The 13,613-nt window shown below is 33.9% G+C and overlaps 1 non-coding gene and 1 pseudogene across 1 annotated transcript; one reads left to right on the top strand and one right to left on the bottom strand.

Annotated features, from left to right (window-relative positions):
• Positions 1-8,740: 8,740 nt before the first annotated feature.
• Positions 8,741-8,846, bottom strand: LOC144219377 (U6 spliceosomal RNA). Its single transcript, XR_013331390.1, has one exon. It is a non-coding gene; the product is annotated as a U6 spliceosomal RNA (small nuclear RNA).
• Positions 8,847-9,212: 366 nt separating this feature from the next.
• On the top strand, positions 9,213-9,370 carry LOC144219371 (U2 spliceosomal RNA; annotated as a pseudogene).
• Positions 9,371-13,613: the final 4,243 nt, after the last annotated feature.

Consider the following 13,613-nt stretch of genomic DNA (forward strand, 5'->3'; position numbering starts at 1 on the left):
GACACTTACCAGACTGAGCCACCCAGGAACCCCAAGGCCTTATTCTTCATGCAGAAAGCACAGAGGTTAGAATGTGTGTCCTTATGGAATAGATAGCTTTCTGCAGAATTTCATCTTCTAACAGCAAATTAATCTCATGTGCAAACAGTCATGCTTTTCGTTATGTTTGCAAATTTTCAAACAGTTTCAAGTCATGCAAATGTAGTATCGTTACCCAATGTGTAAATTGTTAATGTATATCTAGGTGAGAATACATAGAAATATTTCGTCTAAAGTGTAAACCATGAATGCATTTGACTTCAACACCTAAACCGAATTTTTATATGACATTACCAAGGCTATAAGCACTAGGCTTTATTCAAAAAGCATTCAATTAAGTAACAGTGAGCATGCATTTTCCCATATTCTATTGTGTTAGTCCTTAAAGCAATCTAGGGAATTCTCACCATAAAAATTTAAATGACTTTGTAAATATTATTTCTAGAATAGAGAGATTCCAGGATAGCCATGCCCAAATTTATGGATAGAATATTTTAAAACATTCTGCTTATTGGTAATTTCTTGCAAGGCAAGGGAAGCAAGTTTATGGCTTTTGCTTCCTGAGGACAGCCTGTATGTCTAGCTTTTTTTCCCTGTTTCCTTAGTTTACAGTGTCTCACATAGTGTCTACCACATGATAGGTGCACAGTCAATATTTGTTTAATAAATGGATAAATGGGAGAATAATCTTTAAAAAATGAGATTAATGGTTAAGTTTGGGGCCAATATAAGTAAAATAGTATATAAATCAGAATGTTAATTTCTCCTTATTAACTTGTCAGACAGCCTTGGGGCAAAAGAAAAAAAAATCATATCATTAAATATTAAGGAATTGTTTGACCTGTTCATTTATTTTGCTGAAATGAACTAGATTTTTCGTCTAAGGTATCTACTTTCTTAAATATAGATATGCTATATGTAGTTTATAGGATATTGTCATAGAAGTTAATGATAAAAAATATTTTCAACAATAATGGAACCAGCAAAATCCTTGAGAATTTACTATAGTATTTTCTTGTTTTTTGAAAAAAAACATTTCAAATAAAATAATTATAAATCTTGGAATGACCTAAAGTAGTCTTTCTGCTCATTTCTCTACCACTGGGTAGGGTAGTAACATAAATACTTTTAAAAGGTATCAATTTCAATTTGTAATGTCCCTAAAATTTAGCATATAAAATTAATGCAATTTAGAATCTCATAATCCTTATTAATTAAAAAATTTCCTTTTAGAATCCAACCAACCCCCAAATTTTTCCATTGACATTAGGATATGAATACATTTGAAAGTGACAACTATTACAATGTTTGGTCTGTAAGCAAAACAATCTCATTCTATAAAAAATCAAACAATGTACATTCTCATAATGAGTTAAAAGCACCCAAATCATATTTCTAGAGATAATCTCAATCAACATACTGGTGCCCATAAGTACTGCTAATTTTACTCTTCTAAATTTCTGCTTTTTCTTTTGGGGCTTTTAAGAAATTATCAACTTATTTTACTTCCACAACTGAACCAGTCCTGATTCCCTTAACTGTGCTCAAAAGGTACTTTAAGTTTATTTTATTCTTCAGATTTCTTCAAGTTTATTTTTAATTAAAAAAAATTATTTCTGAGAGAGAGAGAGACAGTATGAGCAGGGGAGGGTCAGAGAGAGAGGGAGACACAGAATCTGAAGCAGGCTCCAGGCTCTGAGCTGGTTGTCAGCACAGAGCCTGACCCGGGGCTCGAACCCACGAACTGCAAAATCATGACCTGAGCCGAGGTCGGCCACTTAACTGACTGAGCCACCCAGACGCCCCTCTTTAATTTTATTTTTAAGTTTTAACTTTAATTTATTTTTCAGATTTTGTATTCCTTTATACGCTGCAAACCTAAGCCATATTTGAACACTTTTCTAAGGAGCTTTGTATAGGCTTTAAACAAGCTGTTTTAGTCTAATGCAGACACTAGTACATGGGGTCCCTGGTTAGCTCAGTGGGTTAAGCATCTGACTCTTGACCTCAGCTCAAGTCATGATCCCTCAGGTTCATGAGATTAAGCCCTGTCCTGGGCTTTGCACTGACAGTGCAGAGACTGCTTAGGGATTCTCTATCTCCCTCTCTCTCTGCCCCTCCTCCACTGACGCTTGCTCTCTCTTCCATAAACAAACAAACAAACAAACATAAAAAATCACCAGACAGTAATGAAACTCTGTAATAGTGAAAGAGCCAGTATGACAAAATCTGATTCTATGAATATATGTCACAACAAGTACTCAGTAGGCCATCAAATACTTGGCTTCAGTTTCCTCTTGGTCATAGGACTTCAAAAGCAATTTGTTTGGATAAACTTTCCATCCAAAATATAATAATAACAATAGAGTAGAATCTTTGAAGACATAGGTTGTTGATGAGAACTATTATTTAATCAACTCAGTACTTTATTATATACCCAAACCTGAATGTAGGTATTTCAGGTCAGCTATATATATATATATATATGTATGTATATTCTTTTTCTTTATGCACTCTCCTCCCTGACTATTTCATTTTTAGTACATTAACTGATTAATTTTTAAGAGTTATTAACCAACAAATATATATTAGGGCACTTCCACTTCTACTTAAGTCTAAAAAAACAAGTTCATTTCGTTTCATTACAGAAGGAATCTGATTAAGTTTGGGGAGCATGATTGGTCCTACCTTTAGGCAGAAGCGTATTTGCCCAGGAGATGTAACTGGAGGAAAACAACCTTGCATGCTTGCCTGTTATGCTTTTAAATAACTGGGGTAAGTCCATTCCACAGAATGCAGAGGAGCAGAGCCACAACAAAGTGAGGCCTTTGCTTCTGGTGCAAAACTTAAGGGGCTGCTGAAAAACTCCATAGTCAAGGTAAGCAACATTTTAATGTAGTATTTAAAAAATAAAATTAATGGAAAAGTATCCCTAATGAATAAAAAATAATTTTAAAGAGAGACAGAATACACACAACTTTTATAAAGTATTACTTCTTTTACTTCAGCTCCAGTATGCCTTGGCACAGTATTTTGTCATGCTTTTACTATTTTCTTGTTTGTAATCCCCCTCAATTTTTGCCCCCAAGGTAAGTGCCTCACTCACTTTATCCTAGTCCTTCCCAGCTCTGGAGGCTTTCCTTTGTTAGTATTGAAAGAAGTAAAAATTTAAGAAAATACAATGAAAATTCAAGCCACATAATGTTTCTATTTTCTCTCTGTTGTCCTATCTTTATGATGTACATCTCAAACTCTAAAACTGGAAATACTTATTTAAAGATATTTATTCTCATTTGGAAACCATCCCTTCAACCCGATTCTTACTTAATATGTGTAAGGGAGCTGGGGCGCCTGGGGCGCTCAGTCGGTTAAGCATCCTATTTTGGTTCAGGTCATGATTTCGGTTTGTGAGTTCAAGCCTAAAGTAAGGCTCCGTGCTGACAGCTTGGAGGCTCTTAGTATGCTTTGTCTCCCTCTCTCTATGCCTTTCCCCTGCTCCTGCTCTGTCTGTTTCTCTCTGTTCTTGCTCTTAAAAATAAATACACATTAAAAAAATATATATGTAGGGGCACCTGGGTGGCTCAGTCGGTTAAGTGTCCAACTTCGGCTCAGGTCGTGGTCTCACGGTTCATGGNTAATTCTGTTGTAGGTTGTCCAAGGATAATTCTTGGAAACACTATTGGCTAGACTGTAACAGCTGTTCACTATTGCTTATATCTTTCTTGACAGAGCAAAGTTTTCTCATGGTTATAAAAAAAAAAAAGAAAAAGAAAAGAAAAGAAAAGGAGACAAGAAGAGAAGAGAAGGGAAAACAAAAGAAAAAGAAAAAGAAAAGTTGCCAGAAACCATGCCTGGTTATATTCAATACAATACCTGTCTCCCCTGCAATGTGGCATTTTTATGTGTTTTTATGTTTTTGCGGGGCTTTCACAGCTATGTAACTTTTATTAAGTTGGGCAGTTTGGAATTAAAGTAGAATATATTCGGTATTCTAGAAATGTTAGTAATTGATGAATCCCATGCCTAGTCGATCTGGACCTTAAATGTATATGCCTTGTAGGAAATTTACCATTTAAGCTATTTTACATTTAGAAATCTGAAGAAAAGTACATTGCATGTGATTTTATAATGTAGACCTATGTGCTTATAAATGTACATACCTCTTACCATGAGAGTCTTAATATTTTCTTATAATCTCATGAAGACTAAATGTAGACTTTCTAACTTCTACCTCTTTTCATACTATGTCAGTTCATTAGTGTTATGAACTAGATGTATTGAAACCAACTGGGCTGTTCACTAACAGTGTGCTCCTCTATCTAATAATTGGAAGTTTCTAAGAGTGGAGACCAGGAATCTGTATTTTTAATCTTCTTCCCCAAATAATTCTGCTGCATCCTAAACCTTAAACCTTGAGTACTGCTAGGTGTAAATCTTTCTGTTTGAGAGATTTATATAGATATAAATGTAAATATAAAAATAAGTATATATATATAATATATATATGTGTTTATATATTATATATATATGTTTTCATGTAACACATTGTATGTTTTCAGTGTGATAGCTGGTGAATGATTCAATCTTCCAAGCAGCTCTGCCCATTTGCTAATTGGCCTCCAAATGCAGAGCCATTTCATGAATGTCAAGATATAGAATAGCATCGTTAATAATAAGAGTCATGGCTGAGCAAAACCTGTAATTCAGATTTCTCTCTGATGCTTTTTTCTGGGGCATTTATGTTTTATGTTTTATGTCCTATCTTTATAGCTGTTAAGTGTCAGCATGGGAGCTGACATACAGAGCCAGACCAATAATCCATCTGGCTGTATGTAAGAGCATTCTTGCTCTAGGAATAAACCTAAGAGGAGGTACAGGAAAGACATATTCTTAAGTCTTTTAGTACTAGTATCAATTACTTATAGATTTCCTTCCTGAAAGTAACAATATTTAAATTTTGACCAACTTCACCAACCCAAGACCAGTTCAATGAGCACACTGTCAACCTTGGATGATATAAGGGAGCACTTCCATTCATGCATTTCTTCATGTGCTCTGCATCATTCCTCCTCTGCTCCACATCTCTCTATCTTTATATTTCTCTCCTTTTCTCTGTTTCTCTCTGTGTTCATTCATCTCCCTAACCTTGGACTATGTCCTCAATTACTTTCTTTTCCAAATTGAAATTTCTATTTTACTTGTGGACTTCACATACCATTCAACACACTTAACACACTTTCTGATGCCAAAGTTTCACATTGCCCTCAGTTAAAAAGCATAGTCAAAGTCAGTAAATACCATTACTTCAAAGTCACATGTCTGGGAACTAATGTCTTCACTGTAGAAATCAGGTTTTCAGAAATCAGCTACATAATCAAACAGAAGTTCCATCTGCATATCAGAGCCTCTATAGTTAAGACAACAAGAGCACTGGCAAATACTTCTTAACAGCAGTACTCACACAGCTCTGTTTGGACTATTAAAATTCTTACTAGATAATTTTCATGAAGAGGCTTGACAAAATCAGAGAAAGAAGAGGATAGTGCTAGCACACCAGGGCCTTGTGGTACAAAATAAATGTTGTCATTTAATGCCAGCCCTCATGAATGCACAAGGAATATAAATGACTCAGGATCACCATGTCCTCATCTTACTTCTTGAAATATTGGTGGTAATTCATTAACTGTCTCACATCAGCAAGAATTTCTTATTATGAGATATACAATTGTTCATGACAACATACTGTCATAAGTCTTTTATAGAGAATTCAGGATGTTTGATTTTTGGATACAGGAAACATATTTAGTCTAATGCATGAATATGGCTACATGAGTGATTTTTTAAATTGTTCAATTACCTAGGAATTTTAGTTACTGCTCTGGATCAAAGCTTAACTTCTGAATCTTGGAAACTAGCACCCTCTCTAGTTTTAGCACCCGTATTACATTCTCAATGTCCTTGGTATCAGGTATTCTGATATTAGTGTTCGGAAGGGAGCCATAACTTAGAAACTGTGCACTAGCCACTATCTCTTTGGTTCTTTTGTCAGGCAGCTTAAACGATAACTCAGATTCTCCATCCCCAAAATAAGACATTCTATCTGTTTAAATCACACCTGGCTTTAAAAAAAAAAAAAAAAAGCTCAGTGACTTACTTTATTTTAAGAAAAAAACTATTATTTAAATTCAGATATATGCTAAAATAAGATTAAAAACCTCTGTGTTCCTTCACTCTAGTAGTCATCAATTCATGGACAATCTTATTTGTTCCGACCAGTTTCTACCTTACAGTTCTCTATACTCTAGGTTTTGCAGATGGCATCCATGGTTTAACGTAACATGTTTCTGTCTCCTCTTCATTTCATATGAATCAGAGGTGAGATCTAGAGATTTGATGAGATTAAAGTTAGACAGTTTTGAAATACTAATTTATAGGTGATATTATATATTTTGTTCAAGAGATATGTAAAAGTTGTTTGTCTTTTTTTGAGTCATGTTAGCATTTGATAATCATTGCTTAAGTCTGTTGCTTGATTAGCTTTTGTAGAATAGCAATATTCTAATTCATTCAATATTCAGGAATTTAGTAACTGAAATACTCATATAAAGAGAGACTTTCTCTTACCAACTATTTGGTTACCATGAATTACAGTTCATATGGGAAAATCTGGACAAATGCTTATTTCTTCTCTTTCTTATGTTTAAAAAATGAATTAATTTCTATCATCATAACATCAACAGTGTGTAATTTTTGCTTGTTTAAGTTTTGCTTACGTTCAACATCTTTATAATCTGTGTTTAAATATTTTGATGAATTTGTTCATGAAATTCATTAAATCATTTGATGTTATTATGCTTGTCAATGCTCAAATTTTATCACCTTTGACTACTGGGAGTCTATTTAAGTTGGCCATTAATGTTTTCTTTATAACTCTACTATTGTTATTTTCCTTGTTCCATAAGCTTTTCTCATAATATCCTTTATCAAGCAATCATGACAATGGACCAATATATTATTTCATTATAGGTAGGAAATGGTGATAATATAATTCTAAAATATTTAAGAATGTTAATATTCTGATTTTATCATTTCTTCTTTTATTAGTTGAAGATACCCATTCTCCATCAACTCTGAATATTTTGATTAACAATTTGTACTAAAAAGGCAGAAAAATATATTTTAAGTATATTTTTATTTATTTTATAATATTAGTTGGTTTTCTTTAATGGTTTCATAAATGATTATGGAAAATTAAATCATTGATATTAATATCTCATCCTACCTGTGTCTACATTCTAGCTATGTTACTTTTCAGTTAATTTTTAGTAGAAGCAGAATGTTCTTCTTTTTCTTGACTTTGGACTCAGTCATGAGACTTACTTTGGCTAAAGGTATGTTTGCAGCTGTGAAGAAGTAAGTAGCTTGACATGTACTTGTGTAGTTGGGCTTTCTTTCTTGCCTTCTGTCATTGTCATGAGAAGAACATTTTCATCAGTATGGTGCTGACCTAAGAAGGATGACAGAAATATAGAGGACCCCATCTTTTGCTTGGAGTCAAGCCCAGACAAACCCATTCTAGAGCACCTGACCTCCAGAAACACCAGACATGAGCAAGAATCTATGAGTTTTGCCTAAGCCACTGAGTTTGAGGGTGTTTTATTTCATAAGAGTAGTAGTGGTAATAGATGAGTGATAGAATGACCAGTGAGGATTCTATATTATCATGAACTGATAGTTCATGTTGTTAGTGGTACTCCTATATTCTCTAAAAAAGAATCTGTATTCTCAAGCTTCTTCAATCACAGAACAGATTATATTCTCAAAAGGAATTAATGAAAGTTTAAATGTTAGCATATCAAATGTACAAGTTAAATTATAAGCCTTGTATATTAAAATAAAGGAGAAAATCTGTACAACCCTGGTCTGGCAAAAGATTTCCCAGAAAACAAAAAGTAAAAAACAGAAAGCAGTATGCATGAAAGAAACCTTGATAAGTTGGACTTCATTCAAATTAAAGTCTATTCTTTAGAAGATGACACATAAAAATGAAATTTAAAGCCATAGACCATGAGAAACTGTTTATACTTATTGACAAAAGACTTGTACTCAGAATTTATAAAACATTTCTACAACTCAGTGTTAAGAATACAAATAACCCAATTAAAACATGGGCAAAAGACTGGAATAACTATTTCACAGAAAAAGGCATATGAATGGCCAAAGAGCAAATGGAAATATGTTTAACATCATTAGTCATCAGAGAAATAACAATTAAACCAAATGAGACGCCAAACACCTCCATTATATTGGCTACAGTACCAAGTGTTGGAGAGAATGTGAAGCAACTAGAATTGACATAGACTACTTACTGGTTGAAGTGGAAAATAGTACAATCACTTTAAAAAAAAAAAGTCTTTTTTTTTTTTTTTTTAGTGACAGGTTTGTACTTTTTGACTCCTTATACCCATTTGGTCAACCTCCAACTTTCCACTTTTGTCTATAACCAGTCTGTTCTTTGTATCTAACTAGAAGTTTGGAGGGGTGCATTTTGTGTTTTGTTTTTGTTTTTGTTTTCGTTTCCATATGTAACTGAGATTACATAGTATTTGTCCTTCTCTGTCTTATTTCATTTAACATAATGTCCTCAAGGTCCATCTATGTTTCCACAAATGTCAAGATGTCATTGTTTTTTGTTTTTTTTTTTAACTGTAGAATGCTCCATGAATTTTGTGTCATCCTTGCATGTGGACATGCTAATCTTCTCTGTATCATTATAATCTTAATATATGTACTGCCAAAGACAGCACTAGATTTCATTCTTTTTTAAAACTGAATAATTTTTATTAAAAAATCTCATATAATATTCATACATATATACATATATCACATAGTAATATCTATGTATATATGTTTCTATATCTTGGCTATATTATAAATATGCTGCAATGAACAACAGGGGTGCACATATCTTTTTGAATTAGTGTTTTTCATTTCTTTGGATAAATGCCTAGCAGTGAAATTGATGGATCATATAATACCTTATTTTTAATTTTTTGAAAAACTTCCATACTGTTTTCCATTGTGGTTACCTCAATTTGCATTGCCACCAGGAGTGCTCAAATGTTCTCTTTCTCTACATCTTCACCAACACTTATTATATTTAATCTATTTGAATCGCTTCTCGGCCTTTTGGCTAAGATCAAGTGTATATTTAATCTATTTGAAAATAGCCATTCTAACAGATGTCAGGTGATAGCTCATTGTGGTTTTAATTTGCATTTCCCTGATGATTGGTGATGTTCAGCATTTTCCATGTACCTGTTCAACATCTGTATGTCTTCTTGGGAAAATGTCTATTTAAATCCTCTGCCCACTTTTTAAGAAATGTTTATTCATTGTTTCTTATTTGAGGGAGAGAGAGAGAACACGTGGAGGAGAGGCAGAGAGAAAGGGGAACAGGAGATATGAAGCAGGTTTGGTGCTGACAGCAGACAGTCCTCTGTGGGGCAGCAGACAGCCCTCTGTAGGGCTTCAACTCACAAACTGTGAGATCTTGACCTGAGCCAAAGTCAGATGCTTAGTTGGTTGAGCCACCCAAGCACCCTTCCTCTGCCCACTTTATTAATTTTTTAAAAATTTTTGTTAACCTTTATTTTCAAGAGACAGAGCACAAGCAGGAAGGGGCAGAGAGAGAGAGGAAGACAGGATCTGAAGCAGGCTCCAAGCTCTGAGCTATGAGCACAGAGCGTGACATGGGGCTTGGACCCATGAACTGTGAGATCATGACTTGAGCTGAAGTTGGACACTTAACCAACTGAGCCACCCAGGCGCCCCCTCACTTTTTAATTTTTAATCTTCTTGTTGTGTGTGATTTCTTCTATAGTTTGACTATAAACCCTCTTTCATATATATCATTTTCAAATATTTTCTTCCATTCAGTAGGTTCCCTTTTTATTTTGTTGGTAGTTCCCTTTGCTGTGTAGCAGCGTTAAGTTTGAAGCAGTCCCGCTTGTTTATTTTTGCTTTTATTGTCTTTATTTTTTTATGTCAAATCCAAAAATCATCACTAAACCCATTTTTAATTTCTAGGGAATTGGCTATATTAAGCTTTTTATGTGATAAGCATGATTCATTTTTTTTTTAAAATTACCTAATAATAACAAAAAGAATAGTCAACCAAATATTGTAATGAACATTTATTGAGTTCATTTTTATATCCCAGAGCTATTCTAAAAACACAACTTCCATCATCTCTTTTAATCTTTGCAACAGTTTTATAAAGTAGATGCCATCACCATGTGCTTGGCAGGTCTTGGGCAGAGTACAATCTGGTTAAATACATTTTGAGTAGATTAATCCACTTAATAGGTGAAGATGCTAAAGCTTTGAGAGGCTAAGTCATTTGACCAAGGCTCACTCACTATCAGTGAAAGAGCCAAGTTTAAGATTCATATCAATCTGCAGACAAGATTATACTCTTAGTTGCAAAGCCCAAGATTCTTTTCATGTCTGACAAGTCAAGTAGGCATTCATTTTCTTCTTCTTTTTTGGAACACTTCTTTATAATCAATGGTATGAGAACAATTTGTCTCTTCCTTTAGAAGAGCAGGTTAATCTCCAGCATTTGCTCTAAAATTTCTAGCCTTGCAAATAGTGTCAAATGTCGTTTAGCCACAAGCATTCTATTTAGGCTGCACTGTGCATATTTTATGAAGTTGTCCCTACTCTTTCTTCAGTCCTTAAATCAGTAGAGAAGGTAAATTAGGAAAGTATTACCAACTGAATGCCAAAAATTGAGAAATGGTTAAGAAGTCTATCCTTCTGAAGTGACTGGAGCCGTAATAAATTCTTACCATTTTGAAAACATGGGGTTTGGAATAAGGAAGAATATAGAGTCACAAAGTTTGTGTTTGGTTTCCTGTGAAGAAGTCTGGTTGTCTGTTTCTAGTTATGAAATTCAATGTATAATTGCAGTAAAATTGTGACTATCCAATGTTTGGATATTCTACTGAGTGAACTGAAGCTGTCTGGACATGTATGATAAAAGTTAGAGATGTAGGGGTGATTCCAGAGCTAGTGCCAGATTCTCCAAGGGAACTCTTTCTCAAAGAATAGAGCATCTATCTTAGGGTATCTATAGGAAGGCATAGTGCTGTAGCTTTATAATTTGAGTGTGTGTGTGTGTATAAATTATAAATGTTTATATTTTAGTATATTATAACACTGCATATATATAAGCTCATAAACATAAAATATATAATATTTTAGAGACAGTGCTCATATAAGAGCCAGGTGCTTTCAAACTCATGGCGTCATTATAATTCATATCAACACCCTAGTGCTGACTTCTTTGAAAAAGAAAGTCTTTACTTCATCTCATAATCCCAAACACTGTTTTTAACAATTATCAAGATCAACTTCTCTTGTAAACATTGAACCTAAAAAAAATCCATGAAAAAAATAGAAATTTTCTGTCAATGAACTCAGAATATCAGAATATGAAGTACTAATGTACATAACAATAGGAAGAAGAGAAGAGGGGCCAATCACTTTTCCCTAATATATTTTTTTCCTTTTATGATAATAACAATTAATAACAAAATACTAAGAATTCATTATTGTGGTGTTATTATACTGAAAAGATCTAGCTATTGCCCTATCTTCAATTTTGTTCATATCAAAGTAGTACTACATTTTAACAGTAGGAAGTATATTGGCTATTTATTACCCTTTCATTGAATAAATTGAAGTAGAAATACCAATGTGACCCAGATTAAATAAACAAATCAGTACCCAAAAAAGTTGAGGGCACTAAATTTGGAATCCTGGATAAGAATTCCCTACTTTAGCTTAGATTCTCTTCATTCAATAAGGAGAAGAAAACTGGCTGTCTCCCCAATAGCCTGTGAAAGGTGAACTTGGTATCATTGTAATAGACAAGTCTCTCACATTTTAAATTGGTAAAATTTAACAGTTCCACTTGTACCCTATTCAAATTCTAAAGGAAATATCATTCCACAATAAAATGTTTTGCCTTTATTTCTCACATTTGTGTTGGATTTAAAAGCATGTCCTAAGTTTGTTAAAAATTTCAAGATTTCAGGCATGAAACTGAATCATGCCTATAGGAAATAAACTAAAAGTCTCGGATTCTTGTCTTTCACCTAGCTCTTCTACAAAAATATAAATCCTCAAGGATAAGATTTTTCTTTTATTCCTCTGAATTCATTAACATAATTTTAGATTAGGGGCTCCTAGCTGGCTCAGCCAGTTAGGCGTCTGACTTCACCTCAGGTCATGATCTTGTGGTCTGCAAGCCCCATGTTGGGGTCTGTGCTGACAGCTCAGAGCCCAGAGCCTGCTTTGGATTCTGTGTCTCCCTCTCTCTCTGCCCCTTCTTCACTCACACTCTCTCTCCCTCTCTCTCTCGAAAAATAAGAAACATCAAAAATTTTTAAAAATTAAAAAAAACACATAATTTTAGATTAATAGTAAAGGAACAATAAAGAGCATTTGACTCCTTTGTTCATTTTATAAAATTTAAATCATTGTTTTCCATTATAACATATAGCAATCACTTATCCCAGAAATAACTTATAGTTTTTTTAAGTTTATTTATTTATTTTGAGAGACAGAGAGTGTGTGTGTGTGCATGTGTGTGAATGGGAGAGTGGCAGAAAGAAGAGGGGGGAGATAGAATCCCAAGCAGGCTCCTTGCTATCAGCACAGAGCTCAGTGTGGGTCTCAAATGCACCAACTGTAAATCATGACCTGAGCCAAAATCAAGAGCCAACACTTAACCGACTGAGCCACCCCAATGCTCCAACTTATAATTTTGTAATATCTCTGAGATCTCCTTTGTAGATATCATTAAGTTACAAAAGTAATACAAAGTTCTTATCTGAGGACAAAATATAGCTACTTACTGGAGTGGTATAATACTAACAAATAGGCAGAATAATTTAAAACTCATTTTGAATAACAAATATTATACCATACTCTGCATTTCTATTGTTTGCCTTGTCTTCCTGGTGTTAGCTTATATTGTGGGAGTAGAATGAGTAATGTCAGCAGGCATAATGAAGTGTACTTTTCCAAGAGTAATCATCACACTCATTCTTGATTTAAATAATAATTGTTTAAGATCTTAAATAAATGTATTTAGGAATCATCTGGTAGCAAGTTCAAAATGTAGATTTCCAGGCTCCATGCCCATAAATTTTGTGTACAGGGGCAGAAACATGAATCTTAAAATAATATATACCCCAGTGATAAAAAGGAAGGTCCAGCCCACATATGAGAGTTATTGTCTTAAGATTTCCTCCAATCCTGAATCTGTTTTTCTCCTATGACTGCTAGCAATGCAACACACTTGGCATGAATAGGTAAGCCATATTCTCCTGGGTGTTATTGCTCCATTTATAGAACCTGTTAAGATTTATCCAGTACGTAGATGGCAGAGGGATGATGGAAACTGAGGAGGTTTGCAGAGTCATTCCAAGTTCTGTATCTTTTAAATAAAACTGATAAATTATACACAATTCATAAGAACTCATTGCCCTGAAAGATTTTAA

The sequence above is a fragment of the Crocuta crocuta genome, unplaced genomic scaffold (genome assembly GCF_008692635.1).
Source record: "Crocuta crocuta isolate KB4526 unplaced genomic scaffold, BGI_CrCroc_1.0 scaffold118, whole genome shotgun sequence".
Lineage (NCBI taxonomy): Eukaryota > Metazoa > Chordata > Mammalia > Carnivora > Hyaenidae > Crocuta > Crocuta crocuta.